Below are 20520 nucleotides of genomic sequence, written 5' to 3' on the forward strand. Positions count from 1 at the left end.
ACTGATTTGGGAGGGCATGGGGAGGTGACAGGGAAATTATAATATCACCAATGAAACTAAACCCCAAAGCGATTAAGATTGAACCACATTACCAAGTGTAGCAGCTGAGTACTGAGAAAATCCTGATTGAAATTTCCCCTCCTTGCTGTGTGCTTATAGACTGCTTGTCTTCGGTTGTCTTCTTCTAGGGGAGAAGTATGTGCACTTGGGGTTCGGACTGCCAAACCACCTCCATTTTTTCCCCTTGAACTCTACCCACTCACCTACTTGTTTAGGAGAAGTGAATCACTGTAGAAAGTAGAATTGTGTTCAGTTGACCGTATTCAAATCCACACGTTACTAAAGAATATGAATCTTTTCCTGCAACCCGCTACCCCACTGAAACTCTTTCAAGCACTTACGATTTTATCAGAAAACACAAATAGCTTTTTGCCGAGTAAATCACTTCTTGGAACATTTATTAGTGATTTCTCGGTTAGCAGTCATTACCAATTTTCTATGTTCCTAGATCCTCAACAAACCTCTTCAGGCTCTGAAGTTGAATTTTGCATTGTGTTTTAAATCTCTGAATAAAAAGAAACAAGAAATGAAAACTCGATAAAAGAAGTTGCTAAAAAAAAAAAAATTAAAGAAAACTAAGGGTAAGCACTGCACAAGGTGCTTTGTGAAAAGTAACTGGTTCTGAAACATGGAAGTCTACAAAAAAAAAAAACCAATTTATTATTCCAGGGATTTTGGGTTTCAACTGTTTTTTTCTTTAATGATTTCAGAGATGCGTACAATGTGTTTTGATTATATCCATCACGACGCCCTTCCTTCTACTTCCTCCCATATCTCCCCACCATGGGGATTCCTTCAAAAATCCATGTACATTTTAAGGCTGTACCTAGGGTGTGACTAGCTATATTAGCATCTACTAGAGAGTAGGTAGGCTCTCAGAGCCATGTCCCTGAACAACAGTCTCTCTCCCTTCCCCAGCATTCATCAGCTAGCTACTCTTCCTCATTGAGAAGTGGGTTTTGATGTCCCCTTTCATCCTGGGGTTTAGTCTGGCTTGTTCTTCTGCAGGTCTTGTATAAGCCGTCTGGAAAACAGTGTCTTGCTAAAGTAGTTAACAATCTCTGGCTCCTAATCTTTTCATTTCCACTTCTGTGGAGATCCCTGAGCCTTGGTGGGGGAGGGGGCGTGATACTGATGCCCCACTTAGAGCTCAACACTCCTAATAACAAAGTCCTTTTAGGCAACATACTGCAAAGTAAGTCGTTATTGTTTCATTAATCTCTTGTTTGAACCAGAAATCCCTGGCTTAAAAAAGTCTACAGGATGCTGGCTTTTTAAAAAGAAAGTGCCCTCCATGGCTTTGTATCTAGGCAAAGCAGTGAACTTTGTACCCCTGCTGTCCTTAAAATGAGAGCATCTAGAAATGGTGACTACTTTCTTGTGTGAATGAAAAATTGGAAACAATCAATTTAAATGCCATTTCTGTAAAATGTACATTTTGCTCATCATTTAATGTCGTTGAACTGCTTAGAAATTTTATGCAATGAATCAATCAACTTCCCTGCGTATTCCAGAGAAATCGTGGTTGCAAATAACAGAAAGTGTCTATCTGTCCTGTTCGTATAGCCGTGCATCACCAAGTGACATCTTTGGGCAATGATGAACTAATGTCCAGAGCAGGAGGAGATGAGTCGTGTTCTCCTTGTGTCCGAGATTTTGACTAAATAATAAACGGTGCAGAGTGCCATGTCATTTAGCAACATGGTGTCTCAATCCTATGATGGTTCAACTTTCCAGGGTTTCCAATGGATTTCATTGTCTTGGTATGAGGACATAAGAGAAGAAAGTCTTGGTCACTGTTTGGGTGAGAACAATGTCATGGATAATTAAAAAGCACGACAGTATTCACGTAGCAAGCCAAGCAGTTGTGATATCACTATGTAGCATGCACACAGTCATGGGTGCTGTTTATAGGGAGACGGGAAACTCACCAGTGCACTGAGCATTTAAATAGCAACGTCCAGCTAGATCAAAATGCTATGGTGTGCACAGCGTCTTCAGGTGGAAACGACTATTTTCCAGAGGAACTCATAAAAGTACCTGAAGCTATGGCATATTTATGTTCTGTCCCAATGTAAAGGCAGTCAGCCTGATTAGACCTGTTTTATTTTAAAAGAAAATATACTTCCTAATCATAATTTATATGATACTCTAAACATTCTATGTGACTACAAAGTGTCCCATAATCCTACTAAAAACATTTATTACCAAAAATTCATTCATGTTTAAAATTCAGTGTTATTATTTTTATTTTTAGTCCTTTAAAATAAGATACTTACCTTTGAATTTTTTTCAATGTTTGAGGAATACATAAATAGCAGCAAAATCAATCCAAAGTGTTAACGTTTCTCTAAAACAAGTTGATACCCAGATTTGTATAATTGCAGATTTTGATTAGCAATGGTGCTTTTGTCATGGAAAAAGTCATGAAATTTCCCTATAGGTTATAACCTGTGTGTGTGTGTGTGTGTGTGTGTGTGTGTGTGTGTGTGTGTGTGTGTGTGTGTGTGTTCGGACATTTCATGCCAGAACTCACTTTAAGGCATGAGAGTAGGAAACATCTTTTTTTTTATCAGATTTTTTAAAGGACGGTGGCACTATATACTTTAATAGGGCTTCTCTTTTTCTCAAATGAATCAATGAAGAATTATCAGACATAAATGATGATCGAAATAAAATATCCCTAATGGTACTACGGTTGGTATATGAATCACATTTTGAAAGCATTGACTTTCTGCTGCAGATGTTCTTGCAATTCCCAGCAGCTTCCGTTGGGGAGGACCAAGTCATTATCATATGGGAAGGGAGAATAACAGCTTACTCAGTTTACACCTGAGGAAAGACAAGAAATGTAAGTCACTCTGGTCAATTCAAACTCGGTGCATAAGGCACTGTCAATATACACACTATGAGGCGGCTCCAGTTGAATGCTAATCCTTTCATTTTAAAAAGGTTACATGGCATGTTAGCTTCATGCCTTCCATTAAAACCAACAGGAGTCGTGCCATGCCATGCTCTGGAAAGAATGCTCTCTAATGCTATCGATTTTGATCTTTTGAACTTGAGCTCAGATGCATGTGTCCATTGACAACCTCCCTGCCTAGTTCTTGCAGGAAGTTGCTACTGAAGTGCTGGATTAGTGAGAAAGTGCCTTTTATTTTTCATCAAAAGTAATCAGCATGTCTATCTGAGATGAATGTTTTTATAGAGTTAGAAATGTTCCATATCAAGCTTCTTTCCTGGGTTAAAGGATATGATTCAGAAAGGCTAACTACAGCGGTTAAGAATTCAAGGGGAGGCCTAGGCCCAAAAGAAGGAAAACATAGTGACACAGATTTTTTTTTTTTTTTTTTTTTTTTTTTTTTTTTTTAGTGCAGGAAGTACAGTGTATCCGAAGAGTGGAGATTAGAATAGAAAACATGAGTGGCTGGTCAGGATGGGAAGCCAGCAGGCCACCTCGAAGGCCACTGGACATATCCACACTACAGATAATATAGACAATCGACTGTATTAGAAACAGCTGGCATCAGGAAAGTATAGCAGTTCCACTGAACTTTGGTTTTCGAAATTAACATGGACCAGACTAGTATAGTCAGTAACTGAAAGGGTTTTGTTAACAGTCTTCTCATGGCAACAGACACAGACAAACTAATGAGAGCAACAGTAGCTGAGGTCCAACTATTCATTTCTGAGCCTTGACTCTTCCCACTAAAAGGGAGATATACACGTGAGTGTTGACTTGAGCCTCCGACTTTTAGGTATTAGGATCATTGTATATGCCTGTGATGACAGGATAACATGAATGTTAAATCAGCAGCTTCCCTCTACTCCTCTCTCTAACAAATGACTAGGATTCATATTTTGAACATACGCATTATGAGTGAATAAGTAAATGAATTTATGAGTAAGACTGGCTCTGATGTGTCATAAGGTACCCTCAATTATTTATAATTTTTAGCCAGGCTTATATCAGTACATACTTCATACTAATTGCATTTGAGAAAAGCATCCTGTTTGATAACATTTAAGTGACCTACACTTTTATTTACATAAAAAATAGTATGTTTGCATTCCTCAGTGAAAACATTTTGTTCTAATTTATTCACAGGGCTTTCTGTTGGCCATAGATATAATAATAGTTATCTACCCAGGGTTCTTTGAAAAAAAAGTAACCTTTGTGGATACTATAGCATAGGATTCTGGAATACCTTTGGAAGAATTGGAACAAAGGCGTGTTCTGGGAAATACTATCTGCATATGAAATGAGTAAGATGGGACAAGCAAGGAGAAAATGTAATATAAGGAAACGAGCAGACAAGGATGGGGCAAGGACAGTAGCTATAATGGGTTTTGTTCTTTACCTTTTTTTTTTTTTTCTGCTTTTAATTTCTTCCTTCCTTGTTCTGCTTTTGAGCTCCTGGCTTGTTCAGTTTTGCTCTACTGTACTCTCTCTAGTAGGCAGTGCCCTTCTTCCTTTACCCACGTCATCTACGCTGTGGTCTCTGGGATCTTACTCTCCACAGGTTCATTAAGGCAAGCGCATCACATATTAACTGCTTACTGCTAATTGCTTGGTTACAACTGAAAAGAATTTCCATCTACCACTATACCTTATTAAACAGACTTACCTAGGGACAGGAAGTGAATTCCCCTAAACATCGGCCATATTACACAGTACCCATGGAGGCAACAAGAATGGAACAAGATGATGTAATATGTGCTACCTTTTTGTCCTATCTATAAAAAACCTTATTAAGAGATGCAGCCCATAAACAAATGAGAAGGAAAATTGCAACAAGCAAATGGATACCCAAAGCCACAGCTTTAATTCCTTAAACCCTAAAACTTCACACTGCCTGTTTTCCTCTTTCTTGCTGCTGAAGATGAGCCTGTGGGATAATAAGCAGTTGTCCACAGTACCACAACCACTTAAGGTAAGCTTATTGAAAGTCAACTTAATATTAGTATTCACTAAATTCTCACATCTTTATTCTGATTGTAGACATTTAGTTCATAATTTTGATTATTTTCAGAAAAATAAATTAAGAATTATTTGCTTTGCCTCCCAGGATCTCCCTTATATAAAAGTAAATAATTGCTTCCTCATCCTAACTGTAGTTCTTTGTCTATATGTCAGCTCAAGATGATTAGAGGCACACAGGTTTAGAACATTTAATTAAGCTGCATCAAATTTTACTGTGCTCTCCTGAGTCCTGCCACAGACTAGAATTACTGTTTTTCTTCTTTACTGCTGTTTCTAAGTAAGGCAACCATTTACCTTACCATCCGATATAGTACATTTTGAGAATGAAAAAGGCACAGAAGTGAGACTTGAGAAATAAGCAAAATATTTTGGAAAATCATGATTGTGTGACCACACTAGAGTTGTTGCCTTAAACCAAAAGAGTGTGGTTATTTCCTCCTGGCTAGGGACCAAACAATCAACTCAAGTTAGTTTATGGTGCTGCTGATCTTGAGCAGCACAGGATCAGGAAATGTCATATTTCACAGTGGCTCAATCTCCTTCAGGAGACTGGCTCAGCCATTTGGGTTATTGCCAATGATATGAGCAATGTCTCAACTAGAGCTCCAAAGCAGAGTACAGAAGAGCAAGGGTGCTCTCTTTCCATGAAAACAAAGAAGTGAGCAGTTTTTCTCACTTTTCTCCTAGCTGAAGTCTGATGTTGAACCTCCAAACTCCACTTCCTTCCCACTCAGGTGAAACTGCAGCATAAGGCCTAGAACTGAATGCCTTAACCACATTTAGAGAGGCACCGACAGAAATGAATTCCAAATATTAAGATAATGTTATATAATGTCCCTTTCTTGGCTTATGTGCTTTTTTAACAGACGTCAAACTTCTATGCTGACCTGAATTTAATCTATGAAGTTGGACTTAATTAAAATGTTTCTATATCTAAAAACATTATTTGTCTCTCTGCTGTTGTTTCTCCATCTTTTTTCCCTTTTTGGATCTTTTTTTCCTTCTGTCATCTTCCTTTTTTCATAAGAATGAATGTGTTTTCTATTCCTTTCTATCCATGTTCCATTACTTTTCCTTTTTATCCCCATTAGAAACATATAAACTGGATCTTTCCTGCACTAAACATTGTCAATGTGTTCTTCTATTTACAGTTAAAAGGTTTTTTTTTCCCCCAAACATTTATCTAAGCTGAAAATAAAAGTCCACTCAAGATTACTTTATTCTTTGTATACAGTCTTGAAAGAAACCTGTCTGTTACAGATTTCAGGGCTGCAGGCTCAGTGGCCTTGCCACCTGGCTCTGACAGTATCCCCTACAACAAAGCACCATGAGACTGGAGGGCGCGGTCTCTGCTGCTTCATCACTGTATCACAAATAGCTCCTCGCAGAATGTCATGTCCAGAGAAGGCATCCATTAATTCATGTCAAATGAATGAACACAGGAAAAGAAAAAAGAAGCTATTTCTTAACAGGTCACACTTTGCTATATGACTGACCCAGATGTGAATTTAAAAAAAAACACCCTTCTATGGCATAAATAAGAATAATAGTCCCTATTCAATGTGGCTTTCTTGCCAAAGCCTGCTCTGACAATATTGAACAGATCCTAGATCAGGGAGCAAGGAGTAAGAAGTAATAAAAGAACAGAACTAAGAAACTAAGGCAAGAAATAGTCGCAAACAAAGGATAGACACAGGAGGGCTTGCAGTCAATACCACAGCAGCTTTGAGATTGAACTGTTGAGCTCACGCATGCTAGGCGAGTGCTTTACCCATCTCTCTATCTCATGCTCTGCTCCCTTGGGTGCTGGAACACTCAACTTTCAGCCTAGAGGCCACAGTGGACTTTTTCTGAAAGTCTGAAGTCCTTGAGAATATACTTGGCAGAACATCTTGTTTAATCACGGTGTCAGCAATCCACGTGATTCTGCTGGAGCAGAGGGCATGAGAGCAATGCCTATGAACAGAGAGCCCTTACAAATGGCCCGCAAGACTTTCTAATGCCATAATTTATTTACCTGTTTTCATTTTACCTATGGGTGTTGGCCTACATGTATTTATGTGCACTGTGTGCATGCTTGTTGACTAAGGAAAGCAGAAAGAAAGCCATGTATATGGCTTGGAATGGGGGTTACAGATGGTTGTGAGTCACCATGTGGGCATTGGAAGTTAATCCAGGTCCCCTGCAACAGTAGCAAATGCTGTTCAATGCTGAGCCATCTCTCCAGCCCTTCGAATAGTATTTTCAACAATTGGCCTCACTGCAGATGTTTTAACTTTGAGGCAGAATGTTTTAAAGAAAGAAAGACTTGAAATACTGCCAGGAGAGTTAGTTAGGTGTATGTGTGTGTGTGTGGGGGGGGTTATTGGAAGTTTTAGCCCTGAATTGCAAGAATCTAGGTGGCATAACCAGAGAAATGTGAAAGGCATATTTATCAAGCTCTTATTGAGCTCTTGCTATTGGCATGGTCTACTTGAAAGTGTTACAGAAAATCAAAATGATATAAGTAAGTGAATGTTTCTCTCTCTTATTTCAGGAGAATTTAATAAGATTCAAAAAGTACAATTAGAGAACAATATAAGATTGTGTACAAGGAAGTGCTAAAGTGAATATAATTAAGCACATTTTCCATTAAAATTCCAAATTACAAGAAGTCAGAAGGGGAAAGATTGATATTGGCTGTCAGTAAAATGAAGCATGCCAAAATTAATTGAAGATGGAATATATAGGATTTCAAAATCTATTATATGGCATATCATGGGGTAGGTTCCTAAGAGAATATCAGCTTGAATGTTCTTATACAAAATGAAAAGAAAATAAAGTTTCGTATCAGAACCTCATAGATCATTTGGAAGAGTTCTAATTGTGTAAAAATTTGAGGGACCCTCATAGCTACCTGATTATTTCCTTTAAAAATACCGGTGCTTATCGGGAGTGACTGTGCTGCCCCCTTTAGTCTACAGATATGAAAAGCGGCTCTCATAGGGTGTCATTGTAGCAGGGAGCAATGTTTCTGTGTGATGTTCCTAACATCAACATCATCTTCTGATGGGAGACATTTTGATCCATGAAGATGTAACATTCTAAAATTTAGAAAGATAATGATGTGGACTTTAGGAAAGAGCTCTTAAAATTAAAGATCTGAAGTTTAAATTAATGTCATTTTCATCACTCAGTGTTTAAATATCCTTAAAATTCCCATTTAACCTCAATTTAAAATTTTTCTCCAAATGGTAGCATATACTCATAAATACTACAATTTTGGAAATACTTTGGTCTCAGGGCAGAGAAAATGCATTAAGCATCCCAGGGTTGACTTTCCTTAGGACATTGCAGACTTTTCCTCCCCTCCTTCCCTCTTTTTTCTTTCTTTTTAAAACACTTCATGCCAGCATCACTTTGTGTTCAAGAAAAGTTAAATTTACAATTAGATAATGCAGAAGTTAAATATCAAATATGTTAAAAAACGTACACCTATCTTGACTCTTTCCAACAAGTAATATTTTATTGCTAAAGTCTTTAACTCTATATTAAAAAAATCCCAGCCATTAGAGGAGTTTGCATCCCAGCACTAAACACTTTCATAACATGTATAAGCGATAGCTGATGCCGATTCATGTGAGCTATCAAACGTGAAGAGAAGTCTTCCTTCAGAACACACAGTTCCATCATCTCTAGCCATAAACATTGATGACGACACTTGAGGATAGTGAGAGAACTGACTATTTGTGTTTAAGTTTATTAGTAAGACAGTTGGAGTTGGGTAAAGGGGCATGAACTGGGCAGTGATGTTACAGTAAATTGTATCAGTTCAGCCTAAGAAGCCAATAACTGACACAGGGAGACTGAAACGGACTTTAAAATATGCCAGCACTACACAAGGCAGAATTTAACCTGATACAAATCTGCTCATAAACTAAAATAAACTACTTTAAACCTCATAACATACATAAATCCCAAGCACTGGCCACTATGATCCTTGGAGACTTCTCCTCTGTCAAATCCCTCTCAACTGTCAAGCTTAGCTCTGCCCCCTTTCCAGGAAGTCCCACCTTCCATTTTCTATCCTACTGCCCATCTTATTGGCTAAACAGTGCTTTATTGACGGTTGTTACATCCACTCAAGACATTCCTCCACACAGGGGTTTGATCATCACTGTGTACTAGCCATGCCTATGCTTAGAGGAAGCTATCTTCAGCGCTCCCAACCAGTTACACACACATACACACACACACACACACACACACACACACACACACACACACACACACACACACACACACACGGTCAAGTAGACATTTATGATTCAAGTCTATATTTCATGAAGGAGCCAAACTCAGGTCAGTTAATAACTAAATAGGATAACAATTGGCTCACACAAATAAGAAATTAATGCTTTCTTATGTCACTAAGTAAAAGACACTTTAAAAAAAGCATTTATCAACATAACAAAAAAGACCTAACAGAGAGAGGTGAATTCACAGATCAAAAGATTCAAAGTTTAATTTGCTAAACTTAGAGCTGTCACTGGATATAGAAAAAGAAGTTAATTTAGAATACTTTAAAGATCTACTGTCAAGGTAAACTTACATACACTTTTGAATAATTTAACCATCTTCTCTAAAAGCCTCAGAATACAGTCCCTGTGTTAAATATAAGCAAAATATTATTTAAACATATGCTATTGGAAAACCTTTAGGAAAGTTCAATTTTATAAAGTTTATTTGAGCAAAGGACATTTGTGGATCAGGCAACACTCAGAACTAGAAGAAGTTCAGAGAGTGCCATCCAGCACTGTACACAGGGTCTTTCGTAGGCTCCACACAAAAGCAAAATAGAGACATAACTTGATGGGCCCCTCTGTTATTTGGGAATGGAATGGTATGGTAAGCTATACCATACCATGATGGGCTAAACCCCAAATGCTTATGGTGGGCTGAAACTTGGCTGTTAAACTCTTAGGCTACTAACTTGCAGGTGGTTTGTATGCTCTGTGAGGTTGTAAATCCCTATGTAAGAACTCAAAGGCTGTGAAGCTAGCTCATAGGTAAAGCCTGTACCACATAAGCATGAAGGCCTACGTTTGTATACTCAGAATGCATGGAAAGATCGGGACACTTCTCTATAACTCCAGTGTGTGTCCTCTGGCAGCATGCGAGGTCGAGATAGCAGAATCACCAGAAAGTACTGAACCCACTAGCTTAGCATACACCGTGATAAACAATAAAAGATTCTGTCTTGGACAAAGAAGAAGTCAAGGACTGCTCCCAGATGTTGACTTCTGACTGCCAGAGTTATACACATGCCCTTACATATATACAAACACATGTATACATGCACATCACACATTTGCACACGAAGATTTTCTCATTTTTTTTCTTCTTTTTTTTTAAAGTGGTTCCTCTGTGTAACTGCCCAGTCTTTCCTGGAACTCTCTCTGTAGACCAGGCTTGTCTTGAACTGACAGAGATCTGCCTGCCTCTGCCTCCTAAGTGCTGGGATTAAAGGTGTGTGCCACCACTGCCCAGCAAAAAAAAAAATTTTTTTTTATTTAAATGGAGGACAAAATTCAAAGAAAGGGAGTTAAAGATTACTACTGCTCCAGTAAATTTCACATTTTAACTTTACTGTATGTGAATGTACATATATATGAATATATATGTAAATATGTCCACATTCATACCTTTAAATAGAAAGAGACATTTTCTCATGAGTGTAAGATAAAAAGTATTATAATTGTAGCTATAACTGGGCATAATGACACATACCTCTAATCCCAGACTTTAGGAGGCCAATGCCAGAAAAGCACTGCAAACTTGGTTTATCTAGCATGCTCCCAGCCAGCCAGGCCTGTATAGTCTGACTGTCTCAACAACAACAAATCAACAACAAAAGTGCACTACCTCTGAAGTAATGAGCCAGTCTTGTGGCTCGCTCATATCTCTCATCAGTGTTTCTCTGTTCTCTTTACCATTTGCCTTTAAGGTAAAGGCTAGTCGTGACTTCGTCAGTACTTCACACGTCACTGGCACAAGCCACCACCCACTAACTCCTCTTTTCTGTATTTGTCTTTTCTATTGAGATGACGATAGGGAATGGCAATAAATGTGGAGCGGAACTAGGTACATCTAAAAGTGAGGGTAAAGGGCACAGGAAAATTACTCAAATATCTGCTGAAGTCAGATAGGTGACTGGTCCCAAGTATGAACAGTGGAGAAAGGGGAGTGAGTACCTTGCTCATCCTTCAGAGGGCACAAAATGATTCAAGTTTTTCTGTATATCATTCCTATTATGTCAAGTCCTCCAAGTTTTCCAAGGTGGAAATCTCTCTCTCTCTCTCTCTCTCTCTCTCTCTCTCTCTCTCTCTCTCTCTCTCTCTCTCTCTCTGTGTGTGTGTGTGTCTGTGTGTGTGTGTGTGTGTGCAAACTTCTGCTCTATAAATATTGAAAAACACTTTGAAATCGTTTTGAAATCTGTGTTTGACCAACTACTACTGCTGCTCACATTCGGCCCGAGTCCTAACAGTTTGAGATGTCAGTCGGAGGAAAGGAACAGTGACCAAGATGGTCCAGATATTAGTTAGACAGTACTGCTGGCCACAGGCAGATGCCCACAGACCAAACTCCATCAACCCACTGTCACGTGACTACAGAGTGGCATTACTGATGGCATGTCAGTGACGCAATCTGTGTCCATGCATGCAACCTGTGCTGCACATGTGCAGTAGTGATAGCTGCAGATCGGGTCTCTAATCCGTTGTGGTTTGCTTGGTGAACCTCTGGGCTTAGAAGTGTTTGTTTTGTGGTTTAAGAGCTTGGAGACCTCGATGTAAATGAACATAGGAATTGTTCAGGGAGAAAATAAGCAGGAAACCAGAATGCCACCTCCAATTTCGGTTATTGTCTGGGATGAGCACCATGTTCTCAGGCACCTGGCCAATATCCCCTCTCATTTTAAATGATTTGATGAAGAAAAACAAGTACTTTCTTCCTCAGATCTCTAAGAAAACACCCAGAAAAAAAAATCCTCTTACTGCCATATTTAGAGAGTGAAATGGAAAAGAAAAGGAAAGAAAGTCAGTCAAAATAATCATCACAAACCTTGAGGCTAAAGTCAGTTTTGCTTTATTCTTTCATCACTCACCCTAGAATGGTTTTATAGGATTGTCTGAAAGAATCTGGGAGGAAGAAAAACTAGAGCTTCTCCAAGTGTTAGAAACTGTGAAATAGAATATTTCTAAAGTGCAGTCAGTTGTAGTGTTCTAGAAATCATGAAATAGGGGGAAATTTAAAGCCAGGCACAGATTTTGGCAAAAAAACAAGGAAACGGTAGAAGAGGATGATGACTGGACCTCTTTCTCTCCTTTCACTTGCCTCCATCTCCTCTCCTTCAGTTCTCACTAACGTATCCTTGGGGTCCAGGGCTCCTTACCCTTTATTTTTCGCTTTAATAAACACAATATTTTGAATTCACAGTCCGTATGGCTTGTCTCAAACTGGAAAAAAAAATCACTTTTTTTTCATCTTCTAAAATTCATCTCAAAAATGCAATGAAAAGGTATAGAATGTGGCAGTGGGTGATTCCTTAGACTGGGCCACCTGGAATATATCTTTGTTTTCATCTTTCACCAGCTTTCATATTCCTTTTCCTTCGTAGTGACCACCCTTGAAGGAGATACACAGCACACAGCCAAACCCTAGCCTAAGAGTGGAAGAGTAGAATTAGCTATTATTTCTCGTGTTTTCATTTCTGCTCTGTGATGGCATACCTGAGCCTTAAATTGTAAGAACTTCACAGCACCTTCAGGCACCTGTTTTGAAAAGCAAACTGCTGCTTCTGACCTTTCCGATACAATGCTTCAGACAGCGCATTATAATGCCTCTCTGCGCATCATCCTACGTTGTGGTCTTTTCAAAACAGAGAGAAAGACCTTCTTTTGCTGTGTTATAACATATATAACTATATATAATATAATATATCCTAGAGAAAAACACATACTTTTATCTGTTGAGGAATTTCCGAATCTCATATGAATTGATTCTCAGACAATGTTGTTGGTACAATTTGGTTAAATATATTGAAGTGAATACTGTGGGTTTTGTGCTTTGGGTCAGTTTTGTTGTTGTTGCTGCTGCTGTTATAGGGAAGGATGAGCTGGTGTCTTTTCCAGACTAATGCACTCTCACTTTCTTTATTTCTGCTAGCACTGACTCTCCTGGCTCTGCATAGAACATTACCAGATGCTTTGCAGTACTCTGCTGCTGTCTCTTTGTTGGACACTGTTTTCTGAAGGACATGCTATCCCTGAGCCCTTAACTCCCAAACACAACATTGCCCTCTCTGGTTCATGTTCAATAAGGAAGCAGCTGATGACTTCATTTGTCCTGTTGCCTTGGAAGTTTTTCCACACACTTAAAATAAATAACAAATATAATTCTAAGTGGCATTTTTACTGATGTAGTGGATTTTATCAATTTATTTTTGAGGAAAGGTACTTGCACAATAATACAATATTTATCATTTGAGAATGCTGACTAAGAATAAGTCTTACTATAACCATATTAGCAACAGTAAGCTAGACTAAGAAGTATAAGAGTAAGGGATAAAGTTTCCTTTCTGCTATATAATCCCTGACTTTAATCTAAAAAAAAAAAAAATAACTCATAATTACATTAAGTGAGGAGCTAATCTGAAAAATTGAGAAAACCTGTCGGGGTTGAAGAAGCTTAGATTAGGCAGTACTTACCCTATATTTGTTGAGGCTTAGGCTTTGTTGGTTTGGAAATAGCTCATTTAAATAAAACCCAAATAGCACATCTCCAAAGTGTTGTCTTAGTTTCTGCTTGGAATTTGTTCTTTGTAATTCGTTTTCTTTAATAAAGTGAGAACATCATGACCAAAAGGTTGAAAATTACTCTAGAATGTAAGCTGGAGGGAGGAGAATCATTTACCTGGATGGAGGGAAAAAACAAAGAAAATTAGCAGGAATTAAAGATGTGACTTAGTGATAAAGTGTTTGCCTAGTATATAATCCCGAAAAGTCAGGCAAGGGAAGGGATGCAAAACAGGAAAAAGAAAGAAATCTACAAAACAAGGGAGGAAGGAAGGAAGGGATGGAAAGAGGGAGGAAGGAAGGAAGGAAAGAAAGAAAAGAAAGGAAGGAAGGAAAAGAGAAAGACACCAAAAATCTTATTTTAAATTATAGGTGGAGCAGATAAGGCATTATGAATAAAAACATATACAGGAATCTGTGTATTTTGTGTTTGTGTCAACATATATAACCAGAGATGTGTGGGTAAACTAAGAGTATATAGGCACTATGGGTCTTACTGGACTCTTTCACCTGTGTGCCTTGGCTCAAACTGTGTTAAGTACAGCTCACTCTGTATGTATACATACATGTGAACCAAAACCTTCAATTCTCTCCTTACTGGAAAACTGGACTCATAATGTAACCATAAAGAATTAAGGGAATTTTGAGCACTTTGCTTTCAGCTCTCTTTTATAAGCTTTACATTGTATAGGATATACAGGCATCACTGGTTTTCAACACTGTAGCCAAAGAAACAAATAAGGGATGTTCCCAAGAAATTTTTAATTTCTGCTTACTTCTTAGACTTAGCATTCGTTATCAAACGAATACATAAACTTTGTTTAATTTGATGTTTAAGAACAGACTAGAATAACACTTGGATTTATTCATATAATTTATGTTCAGTTTCCACTTGACTCATTCTACTTTGGGAATGGAAGGTCTTAGTTTCAGGAATATAGTTTTTACATGAAAATTAGTGGATGGGGGCCATAGATTCAGGCACTATGTTTACCTTTCAGCAATTAAAAGGAAGCTCTCTTTTTTAAATGTGATGTAGAAGCAATTGTTTGATAAATTAAATTTACTGGACAGCAATCTTGACTTGTGTGCATTTCCTTTTATGCCTTGCTCAATGGCAGAGGTAATAAACAGAGAACTACTTTTTAAAAATGAAGTCTCCAGTCTGAAAACTACAGAATAACGCTGTGTGGAGATCTTGTTTGTGAAGTCCTAGGCCCCCGAGGCAGTGGAGAATAGTGGAGGCTGAAAGGCAGTAGACCCTGACATAAGTTCCAGTACTTATTGGATGGCTTAAAACTCCCTGGAGCACCACTTCTTTCTCATATAAAATGAAGTTATTGAGTCAGCTGATGTGTAAGGTCACTTTTAAGCTTCATGAACACATGGATTAAAAGTCATGAAGTCATGAACACATGAAGTAAAAAGTCCAAGGAAGATGCAATTACAAATCCGGTTTCCAACACTGGCGGTGATTACCAACATGGTTATCAGCCGTTATTTGTATGGCAGAGTCTAAGGGAACATCTGACTTTGGAGGCTACCAAAAAATGAAAACAAAGGGAATAAAGTAGCTACGGGATTACATCACCAGATTGACATGTCCCAGAATCAAGGAATACAAAGTCACCAAAAGAGAGCAAGTACCGCTCATGCCAACAGGGTGACTGGGTACCCTTGTGAACATTTCAGTATATCCAAAACAAGGATCCAGTGAGAAGTCCATGGGAGCCTAGTGCTTGAGTGACAGAGAAATGGGAGGTACTACATAAACGGAGGCAAACCTCAGTGTGACTAAGTGTGTAATTATTCCATGTCAGACGACACTTGTGAAATAGTAACTTCATGTGGTTTTATCCGATGCTATTCACCCAGCTCTCCGTCTTCTGGCTTCCTGCTTACCGTGGTACTCTCTGATCACACACTAGTACGTCGCTCGTGCCCAATGACTGGGACAAAATCCAGTGAGGATGTCCATTGAGCTTGTCCTGTTCTTATCACAATGATTTCCTGTGGAAAATTAAACTCTTTTTCTGGTTATAGACTGGCTTCCCCTAACTTAAGGCAGAAAGATCATCCCAGTGTGACCACCCCAGTCTACAAAAGAGTAATTGTTAAATAATTAATAGGTATCCCAATCTTTCATGCTGTTTACTTAATATGACTTCAGACTTGAGATAAAATGTCACAGATGCCTTCAAAGTGGAGGGCTAGACTCTGTGAGGAGGTGGTTAGTATGGTACATGGTGAGTGAATTCTTACCTCAGTTCAACCGGATTTTCTTCCTAAAGCATTCTGCTCCTTAGTGTTTCCAAATGGAGAAAGCCAGTCACTGAAGAAAATGTAAATAATCTTGCTCTGTAGATTAAGATCAGTTCATTTGCACATACAAGGATGTCTAGATATGAAGGTACAATGACTATCTTTCAAATTATACTAAGCCACTCTGAGTAAGGACCTCAAGCAATGAAGTGACCTAGATAATGGACATTTAATGGGGGAAGGGAATCTTTCAATCCCTTCAGGTTCAGAGGGAAATGACAGTTTTACTCATCATTCATTGGCTAACCACTAACACACTTCTTGATGCATAGAAAATTCAGTTAATACATATTGAGCAAATGAGGCTTACTTATACGTGCTGCCACTCAAGTACTATATACAGCTACATGATTGTAGTGACAAAAATTATCATTTTATAAAAATTACAATGGGTATTTCACCTTTAGTACATTAGTTCATTAATCATAAAACTCTAAGACTCTACATATTCTCTTTTTCTCTCTTATTGTTTTCCTTTAGTTTTAAAGATACTCTTCTACCCATTTCCCTTATCAGAACCTCTGGACTTATTTCTTTAGTCATCATTACACCTTGAATCTCTCTATTTCCACCAGACTGTCTCTTCTGACTGAGAGATGCTCAAATATCTCTCAAACTCACAAAGTATTTCCTTGTGGGTGACTAATATGTTAGTCCCTCTATCACTTGCATTAACTTCAGTCTCTGAAGCACAGCTTCTCCCACACTTACAAAAATTCTTAGTCTTATTTGATTCCCGTTCTATTCACTAGGATGCTTCCAAAAGGTGCGGAAGAGCTCATCTTTGTCACTTCTGCTCCCTCTGCAGTCAGACCTACAGTCCAATGGCTTCTTGAAAATATAAGGATGTTAGGAAGAGAGACCAAAACCGTGTGCATGGATTATATAGAACTGACGCTATACATTTTTCCTTTTATTGTTTTCAAAATATATTCTTTGGGAATATGAAGGTTACTCAGTGGTAAATGCCTAGCCTAGTATGTACAAGAACCCTGGTATCAGTCCCTGGGGCGTGTGTGTGTGGGGGGGTGTGTATGTGTGTGTGTGTGTGCGTGTGTGTATACTATGTCTCTTTTTGACAAAGAATACCATCATCTGCATTTGATCAATTTAGGGATTTAGAAGGCAAAGTTACTATTGTATTTAACATTATATATTCCACAGTGTTCAATCAAATGGATTAAGTTTGATTTTCTTCAAAACTAAGTTTTATTTACCTACTGGATCTCTACACTGGTTTGTGTGGTTCTTGTCTCTGCGGTATTCTTTACTATGTAAGTCTACAATGTAAAATCTCATGTAAAATATTGGTTTTTATAATGATATAGATGCATAGTGCTATGCTCCATTATTTGTGAAAATTACTGTGTATTTGAATTATATACATTATCTACTCCAACATATATTGTTCAAACTTTAGTTTTAAAGTCATAATTTAAAAAATAAGAGTAAAATACAGTCTTACATAGATAGCCAAGTATTTGTTGTTTTGTTTATCTTAATTTCATCCTGATAGTCTGAGTTTTTATTTCTCCTTTTTTTTTCAAGCAAATACATCCTTTGCTATTTGAAAAACAATGTGCCATCATTTTCTCTTCATTCTTGAAGTATATCTTCAAAAAGATACATAATGCATTTGAAAATTCTTTTCCTCTTCTCCGTTTAAGATACCCTCCGCTTGCTTGCTGATGCCTTTGCAGCGGTCGGTCCTGAGAACTCCCTGCTCATCACGTTTTAGAGACTGCTTCTGCATGTCTGTGCTGGCTAAATTTGTCATCTGTATCCTTTGCCAGATTTGGAGAAATCTCAGCCTTCATTTCTACATATGTTTTAATCTGATTCTATCTCTCTTTTTGCAATGGTAATTATGCAGACACTAGAACTTTTGTTATTGCCTTTTCTGTTTTACTTCTTTCCGTTCTTCAAGATATTTCATTCTCTCCTGGAGTGTTCACTGATTCCTTCCTCTGGTGACTCCACCTGCTGTTAAGTCCTGTGTGTGAAGTTATGATTCAAGGTTGTATGTGTTTAGCTCCATATCCTTTTCTCATTTTTTTTTAACTTGGTAACATGTACACTTTTTATTTTGCTTATTTATCCATATTCTTTTCATTGCATTCCTCTTCTGTCATTTCTCCTTCTCCACAGACATGTCCTGTCTTTTCACTTCTTATACCATGTATTTGTTCCCATAATGTAAGATAAATACAAGATCTACTTTTAAATTCTGTTTACGTGTTTTAATGAATGGGCTACCACAGGGATACTTTTGATTGATTGCTATAGATGTGATCCATAAGGTATCATACCTCATCTTACCTAATGGGCATTCTCTCTCTTCCCCCTTGTGAATTATGATTCAATTACATTCAAACTGGAAATCAAGTCCTCTGGCTTAACAGTAGCTGTGACCTCATTTGGCTTATTATTCTTAATCTGTTTCTTGGAGTCTTCCTTGTGTAAGTGTGGTTCTAGAGACAGCCAGGGATTCAAGTAGATTTATAAACAGGATTTGGAATTCTTTTCTGGCTGAATCTGGTTTGTATTTCTCTTACATTAAATTTGTATCATTTGGTCTACACAATACCTGACACAGGGAGACTGAAGAGTACTTTTAGTCTGTCAACTCTACTGCTGGGCAGAAATCTAAACTGATACAAATCTACTCATCAGCTCAACAAATTACTCTAAACCTTATAACTTACTTATACCCCAAGCACTTGCCACTACGTCCTCTTCAACGCTCTCCCTTCCTCCACAACCATCAAACTATTTCCTCCCCTCCAGGAAGTCCCACCTTCCACTTCCTGTCCTTCTGCCCCGCTGATTGGCTAAACAGCACTTTATTGACAGTTGATACATTCACTCAGCATTCCTCCACACATTTCTCCCTATATCTTTGTACCTGCTCTCTCTGAACTCCTGTGCTCTTGTTCTTCTCAACACTAATTTTGGGCTGTTACTAGAATTTATTGGTACATGAAGTATGCTGCTGTCAGCTCCTCTTCACTTTCTGCTCTTGTTTGCTTACTACACAGAGCCTCCAGGCTATTTTCATTTCACATCTTTCTTCTTTGCAGGAGTATTGGTTTGGCACCAGCTTACTTGGTAAAAAGGGATCTAAAGTTTGTTTCCACTGTTTTAGTTGAAAGCATTTAACACATAAATTCTGTTTTGGGGTGCATTTTTATTACTGGGTAGCCTCATTCTGCTGTCATCTTTTTTGGATACCTCTCCTTCTTCTGTGCATATATTTATTTCAGCCTCTTGCTCCTGATGCTGTACACCACTGACAAGATGATAGTATGTATTATGTAGCACTCTGCATCCTGATGGCAAATGTGTTCATGTCATTTACTAAAGACTATGCCATCGAATGGCTATGATTGTAATATGTTCTTCCTTAGAAGTGCTCAACGCCTACTCAATTCTTTTTCTTTCTAATTAAAATACAATCAAATTGTTTCCCCCCCAACCTTTGTCCCTTTCCTCCCTCCAACCCTTCACATATTCTCCTTAGCCTCCTTCTCACTCTTAAATTCATGATCTCTTTTTCATTGTTAATATCACATATATATGCATTAATATATAAATACAGCTTGCTGGGACCATTTGGCATTGCTTGTATGTATATGTTTTCAGAGTTAAACTCTTCACAGTGGGCCAGCTGAGGGGCTAACACATAGGAAAGACTAGTTCTCTCGCTCTCAGCATTCCTTAGTCACCTTAGTTCTTTGTGTAAGGTTGAGGCCCCATAAGATGTTCCTCTTCCATATTAACATGTCTATTGCTGTTGTCTTCATTCAAGTATTGTTTTGGCAGCCATATTATTGAGTTTTATAGGAAAGGCTTCCTTCCCTGCCATTTCTGGGAGACACAGTCTCACCCTAGGTGTTTTGGTTTTCCTGCTCTTAGCATCTATCTATCCATCTTCAGTGATGCTCTCTGACACCTAAGTGTGGGAGTTTTGAGGTAGGTGCATCTATTGGGCCTGGGCATCCGATGGTCAGTTGTTCTCTGCATTTCGATCACTTGAAGTTTTCTGTGGTGTAGTCCATCTCCATTCATTTAAAAAAAAAAAAAACTTCATCATGTGGCCAATGAAGCCACTGAGTCAGAGGTTCAGTTGAAGGTGTGCCATTGACCAGCTTTAAACCTTCAAGCAAGAGATTTCTCTATATATTAGTTGAATGACTTATTAATAACAATAATATCTATCTCCAGAAATCAGAAGAATTAAAATATATATCATAAAGTAACTTTCATAATACTTAATTGCTACCTTAAAGTTTTTAAAAATGTAAAACAGAAAAAGATTTA

At 38.1% G+C, this 20520-nt stretch overlaps 1 protein-coding gene and 1 long non-coding RNA gene across 7 annotated transcripts in view; one reads left to right on the forward strand and one right to left on the reverse strand.

Moving 5' to 3' along the window:
• The window catches only part of NKAIN2 (sodium/potassium transporting ATPase interacting 2), a gene marked incomplete at its 3' end in the record, with an annotated part of 1039202 nt that overhangs the window by 788850 nt on the left and 229832 nt on the right, over positions 1 to 20520 (forward strand). The gene's annotated exons all lie outside the window — the stretch shown is intronic.
• LOC311594782 lies at positions 682 to 19037 on the reverse strand. Of its 2 annotated transcripts, none has more exons than XR_014778216.1 (4): positions 18906 to 19037; positions 16141 to 16236; positions 13792 to 13996; positions 682 to 1856 (listed from the first exon to the last, which is right to left on the reverse strand). It is a non-coding gene; the product is annotated as an uncharacterized lncRNA (long non-coding RNA). The 2 variants fall into 2 exon arrangements; XR_014778217.1 differs by lacking the exon at positions 682 to 1856 and adding an exon at positions 6347 to 8127.

The sequence above is a fragment of the Acomys minous genome (assembly GCF_964271855.1).
Source record: "Acomys minous genome assembly, chromosome: 3".
In the NCBI taxonomy this organism is placed as follows: Eukaryota; Metazoa; Chordata; class Mammalia; order Rodentia; family Muridae; genus Acomys; species Acomys minous.